Source organism: Nelumbo lutea, chromosome 1 (assembly GCF_056320005.1).
Source record: "Nelumbo lutea isolate HS-2025 chromosome 1, American lotus-T2T, whole genome shotgun sequence".
NCBI lineage: Eukaryota > Viridiplantae > Streptophyta > Magnoliopsida > Proteales > Nelumbonaceae > Nelumbo > Nelumbo lutea.
The window spans coordinates 131,220,686-131,232,811 of record NC_142684.1 but is presented as its reverse complement, the minus strand read 5'-3'; the positions used below and the strand labels follow the sequence as shown (position 1 = coordinate 131,232,811).

The window sequence follows — 12,126 nt, the reverse complement described above, 5'->3', positions numbered from 1 at the left end:
CATGGGGATTAGATTCTTGCTAGAGATAGAAGAACCGTCACTCATGCATAGGGTGAACATGCACTTGAGAGAGGCTGTTCATGACCTTGGGGTTTCACCAAACCAAGGCTCAATCATGATTCATTCGAATGATCCAAATTGATAGATTGCTGAATTCTGAGATTGACATTTACTGCTTATTCTTCTAACCTGATTTGAAGGCAATTGGGCCAATGATTTAGATAGATTTTAATTTAGGATTTCTTAGCTTTCATTAGAGTTTTGATTTATTTGTTGATCAGATAAGAAGTGCTCAATTTAGTATTGGTAATTGTTTCCTAAATCCTCGTGGGAACGATACTTCACTCACTACTTTATTACTTGAACGGCTAGTGCACTTGCTAGTGTCACAATGAGCCACACATCAAGTTTTTGGCGCCGTTGCCAGGGATTTAGAGAAGCAATATTAGGAAACATTGAGCATTCTTAATCTGGTATCATTCAGCATTGCATTCATAGTTGGTTTAATTTGCTTAATTTTACATTTTAGCTTTGGACTACAACTGCTGTACTATTGTAGTTATGTTTCTTCTTTCTTAAGTAGATTACTTTCTTTTTCTGGTTTCAGTTTCATTTTAATAAAGGCATATTTGATTTCTATTCAATCTTGGTATTGTTTCCTTCAAAAAGAAAAAAAAAAAAAAACAAATGAAAAAAATGGGGGAGATCTTTTGAACAACCAGAGGAGCAATTGAGAATTCGGATCAGAACTTAGATCTGAGTTCAGATCTGAATTCTGCTATTGCAGATCTGCAACAGTTCAGATCTGAGTTCCTCCGAACTCAGACCTGAACTGATGAAATTTTGAGGGGAATTGGGTGTCATCACCACCCCAATTCACCCTAGGGCACTTCTACTGTTCCCCAAAAACAATTTGGTAGCAATAACTGAAGGTAAGGCAATTGAGAATTCAGATCCAAACTCAGACTTGAGTTCAGATCTGAATTCTGCTGTTACAGATCTGCTCAGTTCAGATCTGAATTCCTCTGAACTCAGATCTGAACCGATGCAAGTTTGAGGTGAATTGGGTGCCATCACTACTCCAATCCACCCTATGATACATCCAACCTGCCTCAAGGGTGAATGGATAGCAAGGAATGAGAGAAATTCAAATCTGAAATGCAGTTGATATGATGTGAGGACTGAACTGATATAGAGCATACTATGAATTCTGGGTGGACTGAATTCTTGGCTTTACCCACTTGTAACCAAGCTACATTAGCTAAGGAGGTTTATGTTTGGATTGAATAATTGTTATGCCTCAGATATTTAAGAAAAATTAGCACTTTCCAAGTATTTCTTTTAGCATTCAGATCTGTAACAGGGCTGCTATAGTGCAACAGTTAGCAGACCTGATTTCAGATTTCTACAAAAGTTGTATGGGCCGAATAGCTTGCAATACCAAACATTGCAGACCCAATTTTCAGGTCTTAGCAAGTGTTTGATATGCATCAGCTATACAGGTTTGAGCTTCAATTGTAGAGTTTAAAATCTTTAACCCAAGCCTAACTCAGGACTGATTTTAGTTTATTTCAGATCCTTTTAATTTTTTTTTTCTTTCAGATCAGATCTGATTTCAGCCCTAAAGCATCACAGAATTGATTCCAACCTTAATGGATGTATATTGTAGTGTATACCAATGAGTGTGTATGAGATATCCAGCTCAGATCTGAATTATTATTTATTAATTTCTCTAGACTAACAATACCAAAGACTTGTAGATCTGAACTCAGATCTAAATTGGGTCTGAATTCAAATGTTGCAATCGATGGATATAGATAAAGGAACCTTGAATAAGATGATTGGTTTAAATCTGCTTTTAGTATAATCGACTTCATTTATTCATGATAGGATGTAGGTTTTGTATTCCAATAATTCACTTTACATTTTCAGTGTGATAGGATTAGTTATTTATTTTCTTTTGTGAATATTGGCATTTTTATTGCTTTGACTTTAACAGTTTATGACAAGTAGACCTGAATTGGAAGAGATCCTTTACGACCCAGAGATTGAACGGACTCTCCGTGTCCGTTTGAGATCTGTTAAGCAAGTCAGACAAGAAGCACAAGAAATGGCTGAGCAAAGGACTATGATGGATTATGCCAAGCCCACTCTCACCGGGTCTGCCTCCAGCATTATCAGGCCCACTATTGCTGCCAACAACTTCGAGATCAAACCGGCCATAATACAAATGATTCAAAACATGGTGCAATTTTGTGGTTTGGCCCATGAGGATCCCAATGCACATATTTCTAACTTCTTGGAAATTTGTGACACATTCAAACACAATGGGGTAAGTGATGATGCCATCAGGTTGAGGTTATTCCCATTTTCTTTGAATGATAAAGCCAAAGCTTGGTTGAACTCATTACCGGCAGGATCTATAGCCACATGGGACGAAATGGCCAGTCGTTTTCTCTCTAAATATTTTCCCCCTTCTAAAACTACTAAAATGAGGAATGACATCACTACTTTTTTCCAGCAAGAGGGGGAATCTCTCTATGAGTCCTGGGAACATTACAAGGAGCTACTAAGGAGGGTTCCTCACCATGGCCTCCCCATTTGGCTGCAAGTGCAGACTTTCTATAATGGTCTTACTGACTCAAATAAGACCATATTAGATGCTGCAGCTGGAGGATCCATAAATAATAAAACTCCTGAGGTTGCCCATGCACTTATTGAGGAAATGGCAGCCAACAACTATCAATGGCATTCGGAAAGGACTCAAACTAGGAAGCAGCAAGGCTTGCATAATGTTGACACTTATACAGCACTAGCTGCACAAATAGGAGCACTCAGTAAAAAAATAGATGAAATGCAGATAGCTGCCATGCATGTGCAGCCTCTTAATTGTGAATTGTGTGGGAGAGGCCACATCAGTACAGACTGCCAAGTTGGCAATCAGTTCAGGCCATCTACTGAACAAGTTGACTATGTCAGCAATTCGTCAAGACATCAGGGTTATCAGAGTCACCATACTTTTCATCCAGGATGGAGGGGACATTCAAACCAGTCCTGGCCAAATCAGCATATTTCCAAGCCGTTCCACCAGACTTATCATCAGCCTGAACCAAAATCCAATTTGGAGGAACTGATGACAAAATTTATAGCAGGTGCAGAAACTAGGTTCCAGAACCAGGAAGCCTCAATCAAAAATCTGGAAAACCAAGTGGGGCAATTGGCACAATTAATCTCTTCCAGACTGCCGGGAACTCTTCCAAGCAACACTGAAGTGAATCCACGAGAGCAGGTGCAAGCTATTACCTTAAGAAGTGGAAAAGAGTTGCCTGAGGTAGAAAAGAAGAATTGGGCTGAACCCAAGGCAGAAACAAGCCTTGGGACCAGACAACAGAAGACGGAACAACCAGAAGCACAACAAGGGATGCACCAACAACCACAAGTTCCATTCCCTAACAGGCTGAAGCAACAAAAATTGGAGAAGGAATTTGGTAAGTTTCTTGAAATATTTAAAAGTTTACATATTAATATTCCTTTTGTTGATGCTTTAGCCCAGATGCCACACTATGCAAGGTTTTTGAAGGAATTATTGGCAAACAAAAGGAAACTGTGAGATGTGGCTACAGTTGCATTAAATGAGGAATGTTCTGCTATCCTTCTGAACAAGCTGCCTCAGAAACTCAAAGATCCAGGGAGTTTCACTATTCCTTGTACCATTGGTAGTTTAAAAATTGAAAAAGCTTTATGTGACCTGGGAGCTAGCATCAATTTAATGCCATATTCTATCTTCAAGAAATTGGGGTTGAATGAACCCCAACCCACTAGAGTGGCATTACAATTGGCTGATAGATCCATTAGACATCCTAGGGGGATCATAGAAGATGTGTTAGTTAAAGTTGACAAATTCATTTTTCCAGTTGATTTCATTGTGTTAGACATGCAAGAAGATGTGGAGGTCCCGCTTATCCTAGGGAGACCTTTCCTGGCTACCGGGAAAGCAATGATTGATGTCCAACAAGGACAACTCAGCCTTAGGATATAAGATGAGGAGATAATTTTTAAAATGTCTGATGCTATGAAACATGCACCCTCTAGTGATGATTCTTGTTTTATGATTGATGCCATTGAATTGACAATTGATGAATGCTTCCAGGTAAGTAGAATAACTGATCCTCTTGAACTCTGCCTCCAGTAGGGAGAACTTGAAGGAGCATAAAATGAAAAAATAAACCTCATGATAGCATACCTGAACGATAAGCCTCAATTCAAGGGAAAGGGGTTTCTTAAATTAGAGAACTTAGGCAAATTGCCCGGACCATCAGGTAAGCCATCACCCCAAGAACCCCCCACCCTTGAACTGAAGCAATTACCATCCCATTTAGAGTATGCTTTCCTTGAGGAACCATCAGATATCCCCGTGATAATTTCCGCAGCACTGAATCCCTTACAAAGAAAAAAATTATTAAGAGTGCTGCGGGAACACAAAAATGCTATAGCTTGGAAGGTAGAAGATATCAAAGGCATTAATCCATCAATCTGCACTCACAGAATTTTGATGGAAGAGGACAGCAAGCCTTCCGTTCAGCCCCAAAGGCGCCTGAATCCCAACATGAAAGAAGTGGTAAATGCTGAAATAATTAAGTTGTTAGATGCTGGGATCATTTATCCTATTTCTGATAGTTCTTGGGTAAGCCCTGTGCAAGTTGTGCCCAAAAAAGGGGGTACGACTGTTGTTCCAAATGAGAAAAATGAACTCATCCCTACTAGAACCGTTACCGGATGGCGTGTGTGTATTGACTATAGAAAATTAAATGAAGCCACCCGGAAGGACTATTTCCCTCTCCCATTTATGGATCAAATGTTGGAGAGGCTAGCCGGGCATGAGTATTATTGTTTCTTGGATGGATATTCAGGGTATAACCAGATACCAATTGCACCAGAAGATCAAGAAAAGACCACTTTTACTTGTCCATATGGAACCTTTGCATACCGAAGGATGCCCTTTGGGTTATGGAATGCCCCAGCAACCTTTCAGCGATGTATGATGTCTATATTTTCTGATATGGTTGAAAAATTTATTGAGATCTTCATGGATGATTTTTCAGTTTTTGGCTCTTCGTTTGATGCATGTTTGAATAATCTGGAACATGTGCTTATTAGATGTAAAGAAACACATCTTGTGTTAAATTGGGAGAAATGTCATTTTATGGTGCAAGAAGGCATAGTGCTTGGACACAAGATCTCTCAAAGAGGTATAGAAGTCGACAAGCCAAGGTGGAGGCAATTGAAAAATTACCAACCCCAACATCTGTTCGTTCTTTGAGAAGTTTCTTAGGACATGTCGGATTCTATAGAAGGTTTATTAAAGATTTCTCAAAAATTTCCAAACCATTATCTACCTTGCTTCAGAAAGAAGTGCCTTTTGAATTTTCAACTGAATGTCTTCATGCTTTCAACATCTTGAAAGACAAATTGATCCATGCACCTATCATGGTAGCACCAGATTGGACCCTCCCATTTGAATTGATGTGTGATGCGAGTGATTTTGCTATAGGAGCTGTCTTAGGACAAAGAATGAACAAACATTTTCAGCCAATTTACGATGCTAGCAGAACCTTGACTGGACCCCAACTCAATTACACCACCACAGAAAAGGAGATGTTAGCAGTAATATTTTCACTTGATAAGTTTCGTTCATATCTGATATTATCCAAGGTTGTTGTCCACACAGATCACTCGGCATTAAGGCACTTGCTTACCAAGCAAAACTCAAAACCAAGACTGATCAGGTGGATCCTTTTATTGCAAGAGTTTGACATTGAGATTAGAGACCTGAAGGGTGCTGCAAACCTGGCTGCTGACCATCTCTCCCGGTTGGACACGGTAAGCTCAAAAGAGGAGATAACCAACAACATTCGAGAAGAATTTCCGGATGAGCAGTTGTACTCAATACAGAAATACTCATATCCTTGGTATGCTGATTTTGCTAATTATCTAGCTGCACAAGTCCTTCCTCCTAACCTTTCATATCAACAGAAAAAGAAATTCTTTTCTGATGTAAAATACTATCTGTGGGAGGAACCCTTTTTGTATAAATTGTGTGCAGATCAGATCATAAGGAGATGTGTCCCCGAGGAGGAGATGGAGTCGGTACTCCAATTTTGCCATGATAAAGAAGCAGGAGGTCATTTTGGAGCTAGTCGCACTGCAGCCAAGGTTTTGCAATCTGGTTTTTATTGGCCCACACTCTTCAAAGATGCCCATCGGTATGTGTCCACATGTGACAAATGCCAAAGATCGGGAAACATTTCCCGACGGAATGAAATGCCCCTTTCCAATATTTTAATCTGTGAAATCTTTGATGTTTGGGGTATAGATTTCATGGGACCTTTCCCGAATTCTTTTGGGAATAAGTACATCCTCGTTGCAGTTGACTATGTATCCAAATGGGTAGAAGCCATGGCTTTACCCACAAATGATTCAAGAAGGGTAGTACAATTCCTAAAGAAGCTATTCTCCCGATTTGGCACTCCGCGAGCTATAATTAGTGATAGGGGAACTCACTTCTGCAATAGCCAATTTGAGAGGTTAATGCAGAAATATGGAATTACACATAAATTAGCTACCCCTTATCACCCTCAAACCTGTGGCCAAGTGGAGTTGGTTAACAGGGAACTCAAAAGAATTCTGGAAAAGACCGTAGCATCCGCCAGAAAAGATTGGTCTGTCAAATTAGATGATGCATTATGGGAACACAAAGCCTATTGGGCTCTTAAATTCTTAAATTTTGACATTCAGGCCACAGGGGATAAAAGGCGGTTGCAATTGAATGAATTGGATGAATTCAGACTTACCACCTATGAGAATGCCAAAGTTTATAAAGAAAGAATAAAAAACTGGCATGATAAGAACATGCTGAGACGGGACTTTTATGTAGGCCAACAGGTATTGTTATATAATTCCCGTCTCCGCTTGTTTCTAGGTAAGCTGAGATCCAGGTGGTCTGGACCCTTTACCATTTCACAGGTTTTTCCCCATGGGGCTATAGAACTCACCCACCCGGTTCAGGGCACGTTTAAAGTAAATGGTCAGCGCCTGAAACCATATTTAATGGGCAGTACTGTACCCCCTCCATCCACTGTTTATCTAGATAACCAATAATCTCTTATGCTTGCTCATGAACAAGTTAAGGAATCTTTTTGTCATTTATCTTTTTAGAATATTAGTTAGTAAAATAAAGATCTTTTTCTCAAAATTCCAATTCTTTAAGGACTCAGTTCATCATTTTCTTTTCTTCAGTTTGCTCTAGCAAGTGTGACTCCCTAACACTATGAACATTGAGGACAATGTTCATCTTAGGTGTGGGGGAGTGAGCCCGAGGCTAGGGTATGGGGGTTGAAACCATGCACCTCATTCACCCCAACACACATATGCAGGCAATGACATAACCAAAAAAGACTGGAACCCCTCAAGTTCATTACTATTTATTTGATGATTTTTTTAGAAGGAATTCAATGAGTTGAGGGAGACTGATGTACTTGTTAAGTTTTTATTCTTGTGAATGACCCAATTTGATTCACATATGCAGGAAATGACATAACCAAAAAAGACTGGAACCCCTCAAGTTCATTACTATTTATTTGATGATTTTTTTAGAAGGAATTCAATGAGTTGAGGGAGACTGATGTACTTGTTAAGTTTTTATTCTTGTGAATGACCCAATTTGATTTATGCATGAGAAAAGGGGAGCTGAATATGCTTTTCAGCATGACTAGCCCTAACTTCCTTCATGTGTATGGAAGCCCTTGATTTCATTGTTAATGGTCAAGAGAGCTAGTGCACATCTGAAGTGCTAATTCTTGAGGTTCAATAATTACAAAGAAGGACAAAAGCCCAAATTGACTCCGCTATTTTGAGTTGAATAGTAAAACTAGCAGCTCAGAACATGAGTCCTACCTCAAGTAAGTGACCAGTGTGAGATGGAGCATAAGATGCACTCACACCAAAAAAAAAAAAAAAAAAAAAAAAAAAAAAAAAAAAAAGAGAAAAGAAAAGAGAGAGAAAAGTGTGTGAGATGGAGCATAAAATGCACTCACACCGAGAAAAAAAAAAAAAAAAGGAAGAAAAGGGTGAGATGGAGCATAAGATGCACTCACCCTTAGAAATAAGTAATTGTGGTGACAACCGAGGTTCAAAGGGGCACTCTAAAGTTGAACTCTCATTGAGATTTAGTTACAGATGTGAAACTTAGTGAAATTTGAATATTAACCTTGACAATTAAGGAGCTGATTTATATATGAATTAGGAGTGAAGGCTAGACTATGATGAAATTCATATTCTCCTTTCCTCGGATCTGATACATATCTTAAATGGTAATTTACAAGAATAAGAGTTGAGCACTTACAAAAGTTCCCCGACTACTCAATGCATTTTTATCTTAAAAAAGTTCGCCAGGTAAATGGTGAGAACAGAATGGGGGAATGTTAAGTTTATGGCTGATGTCTTTGCTTGAGGACAAGCAAAAGCTTAAGTGTGGGGGTATTTGATGAACCTACAATTTGTCTATATTTTATGAGGTTTTTGCATAAATTTTTATGATGGTTTAATTAGATTTTGCCCTATTTTAGCTTGATTGCAAGAAAGATTTCAGGGGGAGCCAAATCAACAAAAAAAGGCAAAAGCAAGAAAAGAAACCCCAAAATTTATCAAGTTCAGCCCGGCCCAGCCATGAGAGCAAGAGAATTTCATTCGGCCCAAGAAGAGCAAGTGACACTCTTTGGAAAATCCAATGGAAGAAGCCTAGCAAGAAGGAAATTTTGGCCCAGCCCATTTTTAGCCCAAATAACAGCCTAGAGTGTAGCCCACTTGAGCTCAAAAGCAAGCTAAGTTGTAGCCCAAATAGCAGAAGCTAGGGGTGGCAACTCCTAGAAGTTTCTTGAAGAGAAGGAGGGAGCACTCTAGAAGGTTCATGAGGGGTGTAATACACCCCATTCTAGAGGCTTCAAGAAGGGGCAAGAGCCCCTTTGAAAAACTATATAAGGAGGCCTCTAGGAGGGGAGAAGGTTGTTCAATTGCTTGAGAGGAAGGCTCTCCCACTCTTAGAGGTTCGGCCACCTTGAGAGAAGAGAAGAGAAGAAGGCTAGGCGCAAGGAAGAAGAAGAAGAAGGGCTGAAGGAAGTTCAAGACAAGCAAGCTAGAAGAAGAAGGTGAGTTCGAATTGAGAGTTTGTGATTCAAAGATCTTCTGTAATAAATCATTTGTAGTTTCATTCTCTTTTGATTTGAATTCAGTTTCTTAGTTATATGTTTTTTCTTCTTTCTCATTGTTTCCATTCTTCCTTGATGTATTTCAGCTTGTAAAATTTCAGTTCAGCAATCTAATTCTTTTTGATTCATTCAAATGGTCATGCATTGTATTTGAAGTTTCTTGAATAAGGGTGTGATTGTAGATTAATTCGGCCAACTAACCTTCAAAACTCAGATCTGAATTCTCAGATCTGAGATTGCAAGATCTGAATTGCTTGAAAGAGAATTCAGATCTGCAATTTTCAGATTGGGCGAATTAATCTACAGCTTGGAATTCCTAGAGTGCTTGAGAGAGACTCTAGGAATTCAGATATACTATTCAAGAACTGAATTGAGTGCAAGGTTAGAGATAACTTGCACAATTCAGTTGGTGATCAATTCAGATTTGAATTGATGCCTTAGAAGTGTTTGAAGAAATGCATGCATGGGGATTAGATTCTTGCTAGAGATAGAAGAACCGTCACTCATGCATAGGGTGAACATGCACTTGAGAGAGGCTGTTCATGACCTTGGGGTTTCACCAAACCAAGGCTCAATCATGATTCATTCGAATGATCCAAATTGATAGATTGCTGAATTCTGAGATTGACATTTACTGCTTATTCTTCTAACCTGATTTGAAGGCAATTGGGCCAATGATTTAGATAGATTTTAATTTAGGATTTCTTAGCTTTCATTAGAGTTTTGATTTATTTGTTGATCAGATAAGAAGTGCTCAATTTAGTATTGGTAATTGTTTCCTAAATCCTCGTGGGAACGATACTTCACTCACTACTTTATTACTTGAATGGCTAGTGCACTTGCTAGTGTCACAATGAGCCACACATCATCAGTCAGTCAAATTATGTTGAGTCATTGTCGGTTGGGTCATTTACCTTTTTCTGCTTTAAGTTATTTTCTTCCCAAACTGTTTAAGGGAGTCAGTGTGTCCAGTCTCAATTGTGAGTCATGTCAGTTGTCAAAGCATTGTAGAAAAAATTACCCTGTGAGCAATAAAAGATCATCTTTTCTTTTTTATATTGTACACTTTGATGTGTGGGGGCCTTACCACTTATCCTCTATGGGGGGCTACAAATACTTTATCCTGTTCATTGATGATTTTTCTAGATTCACTTGGATATACTTAATGAAATCTCGAGATGAAGTCCCGAGACTTGTGAGGCAATTTCATGAGCTTGTTTTGACTCAATTTGGTACCAGAATTAATGTTTTCAGATCTGACAATGCAAAAGAGTATTTTGAGAAGAGCTTATCCTTGTATCTCTCTGACATGGGGGTTATTCACCAAAGCTCCTGTGTTAGAACCCCTGAACAAAATGGAGTTGCTGAGAGAAAAAATAGACATATTGTTGAAGTTGCAAGGAGCCTTTTATTTGCCTCACATGTTCCCACAAGATTTTGGGGTGATATTGTACTTACTGCTACCTATCTCAAAAATCGTATGCCATCCAGGGTTTTAGGGTTTAAATCCCCCTTCAGTCTTTTTCATCTAGATAAGGATCTCTTCCCAATTCCTCTTCGTGTGTTTGGTTGTACCTGTTATGTTCACATTCCAAGTGTGCAGAGACACAAGTTTGAACTAAAAGCCCACAAATGCATCTTCCTCGGTTACTCCCCCACACAAAAGGGTTATTGTTGTTTTGATCCAAAGACTGGCACCAGACATGTCTCTATGGATGTTACCTTTGATGAACTTTCTCCTTTTTATGGTTCCTCTCAGGAAGGACATGGTCAACAGGGGGAGAGTCTGTCACAAGTTTTTGCTCTTCCCCTTCCTGTCCCAGTTCAGTCTCTTGACAAATCTGTATCCTCACAAAATGAATCAAAGGAGGATCAGCCACTTCATTCCTCTTGTCCTAGTGCTCCTATTTCTTTACCTCCTCGTCATACCCATAATCCCAAAGTGTATCAAAGGCAGAGATCCAGGAATAAGCAAGTGGTTTCCCTTACAACAGATGAGGCTCATACCCTCCCAATCACAGATGAGATAACAGGTATTGCTTCAGCTCCCTTGGAATCCCCCTTCCCAGATCTTGATGTCCCCATTGCTGTTAGGAAAGGAAAGCGGAAGTGTACTGCACACTGCATTTCCAAACACCTTTCTTATGACCTACTTTCCCCTTCATATTGTGCCTACCTCTCTTCAGTTGCTTCTAACCCCATTCCTAGGTCTGTATCAGAAGCTCTTGGGATTCCAGAATGGAGAGATGCCATGCAGGCTGAAATGGATGCTCTACATGAAAATTTTACTTGGGAGGTGGTGGATTTGCCTGAAGGGAAGGATCCAGTTGGATGCAAGTGGGTTTTTACCATTAAATACAGGGCAGATGGGACTATTGAAAGGTACAAGGCCAGACTTGTTGCAAAGGGCTACACACAGACATATGGGATTGACTATCTGGAGACTTTTGCCCCTGTTGCTAAGATGACATTTGTGAGGGTTCTTTTATCTCTGGCAGCTCACTTTGATTGGCCTCTCTATCAGTTAGATGTAAAGAATGCATTTCTGAATGGTGACTTACATGAGGAGGTCTACATGTGTCTTTCTCCAGGAATGTATGGGAAAGATATGCAAGGAAAGGTATGTAAACTGAAGAAATCTCTTTATGGCCTCAAACAATCTCTTAGAGCTTGGTTTGAGAGATTTAGAGCTGCACTTGTTAAATTCGGCTATGTTCAGACACTGTCAGATCATACTCTTTTTGTGAAGAAAAGTGGGTCTCTAGCAGTGTATCTCATTGTGTATGTTGATGACATTATAGTGACTGGTGATGATGCCTCTGGCATTCTGGGCCTTAAGTCTTTCCTCCGTACAGAATTTGAG

At 39.5% G+C, this 12,126-nt stretch overlaps 1 non-coding gene across 1 annotated transcript; it reads right to left on the bottom strand.

Moving 5' to 3' along the window:
* Positions 1–2,488: 2,488 nt before the first annotated feature.
* Positions 2,489–2,595, bottom strand: LOC148877594 (small nucleolar RNA R71). Its single transcript, XR_016106378.1, has one exon. It is a non-coding gene; the product is annotated as a small nucleolar RNA R71 (small nucleolar RNA).
* Between the last annotated feature and the right edge of the window lie 9,531 nt (positions 2,596–12,126).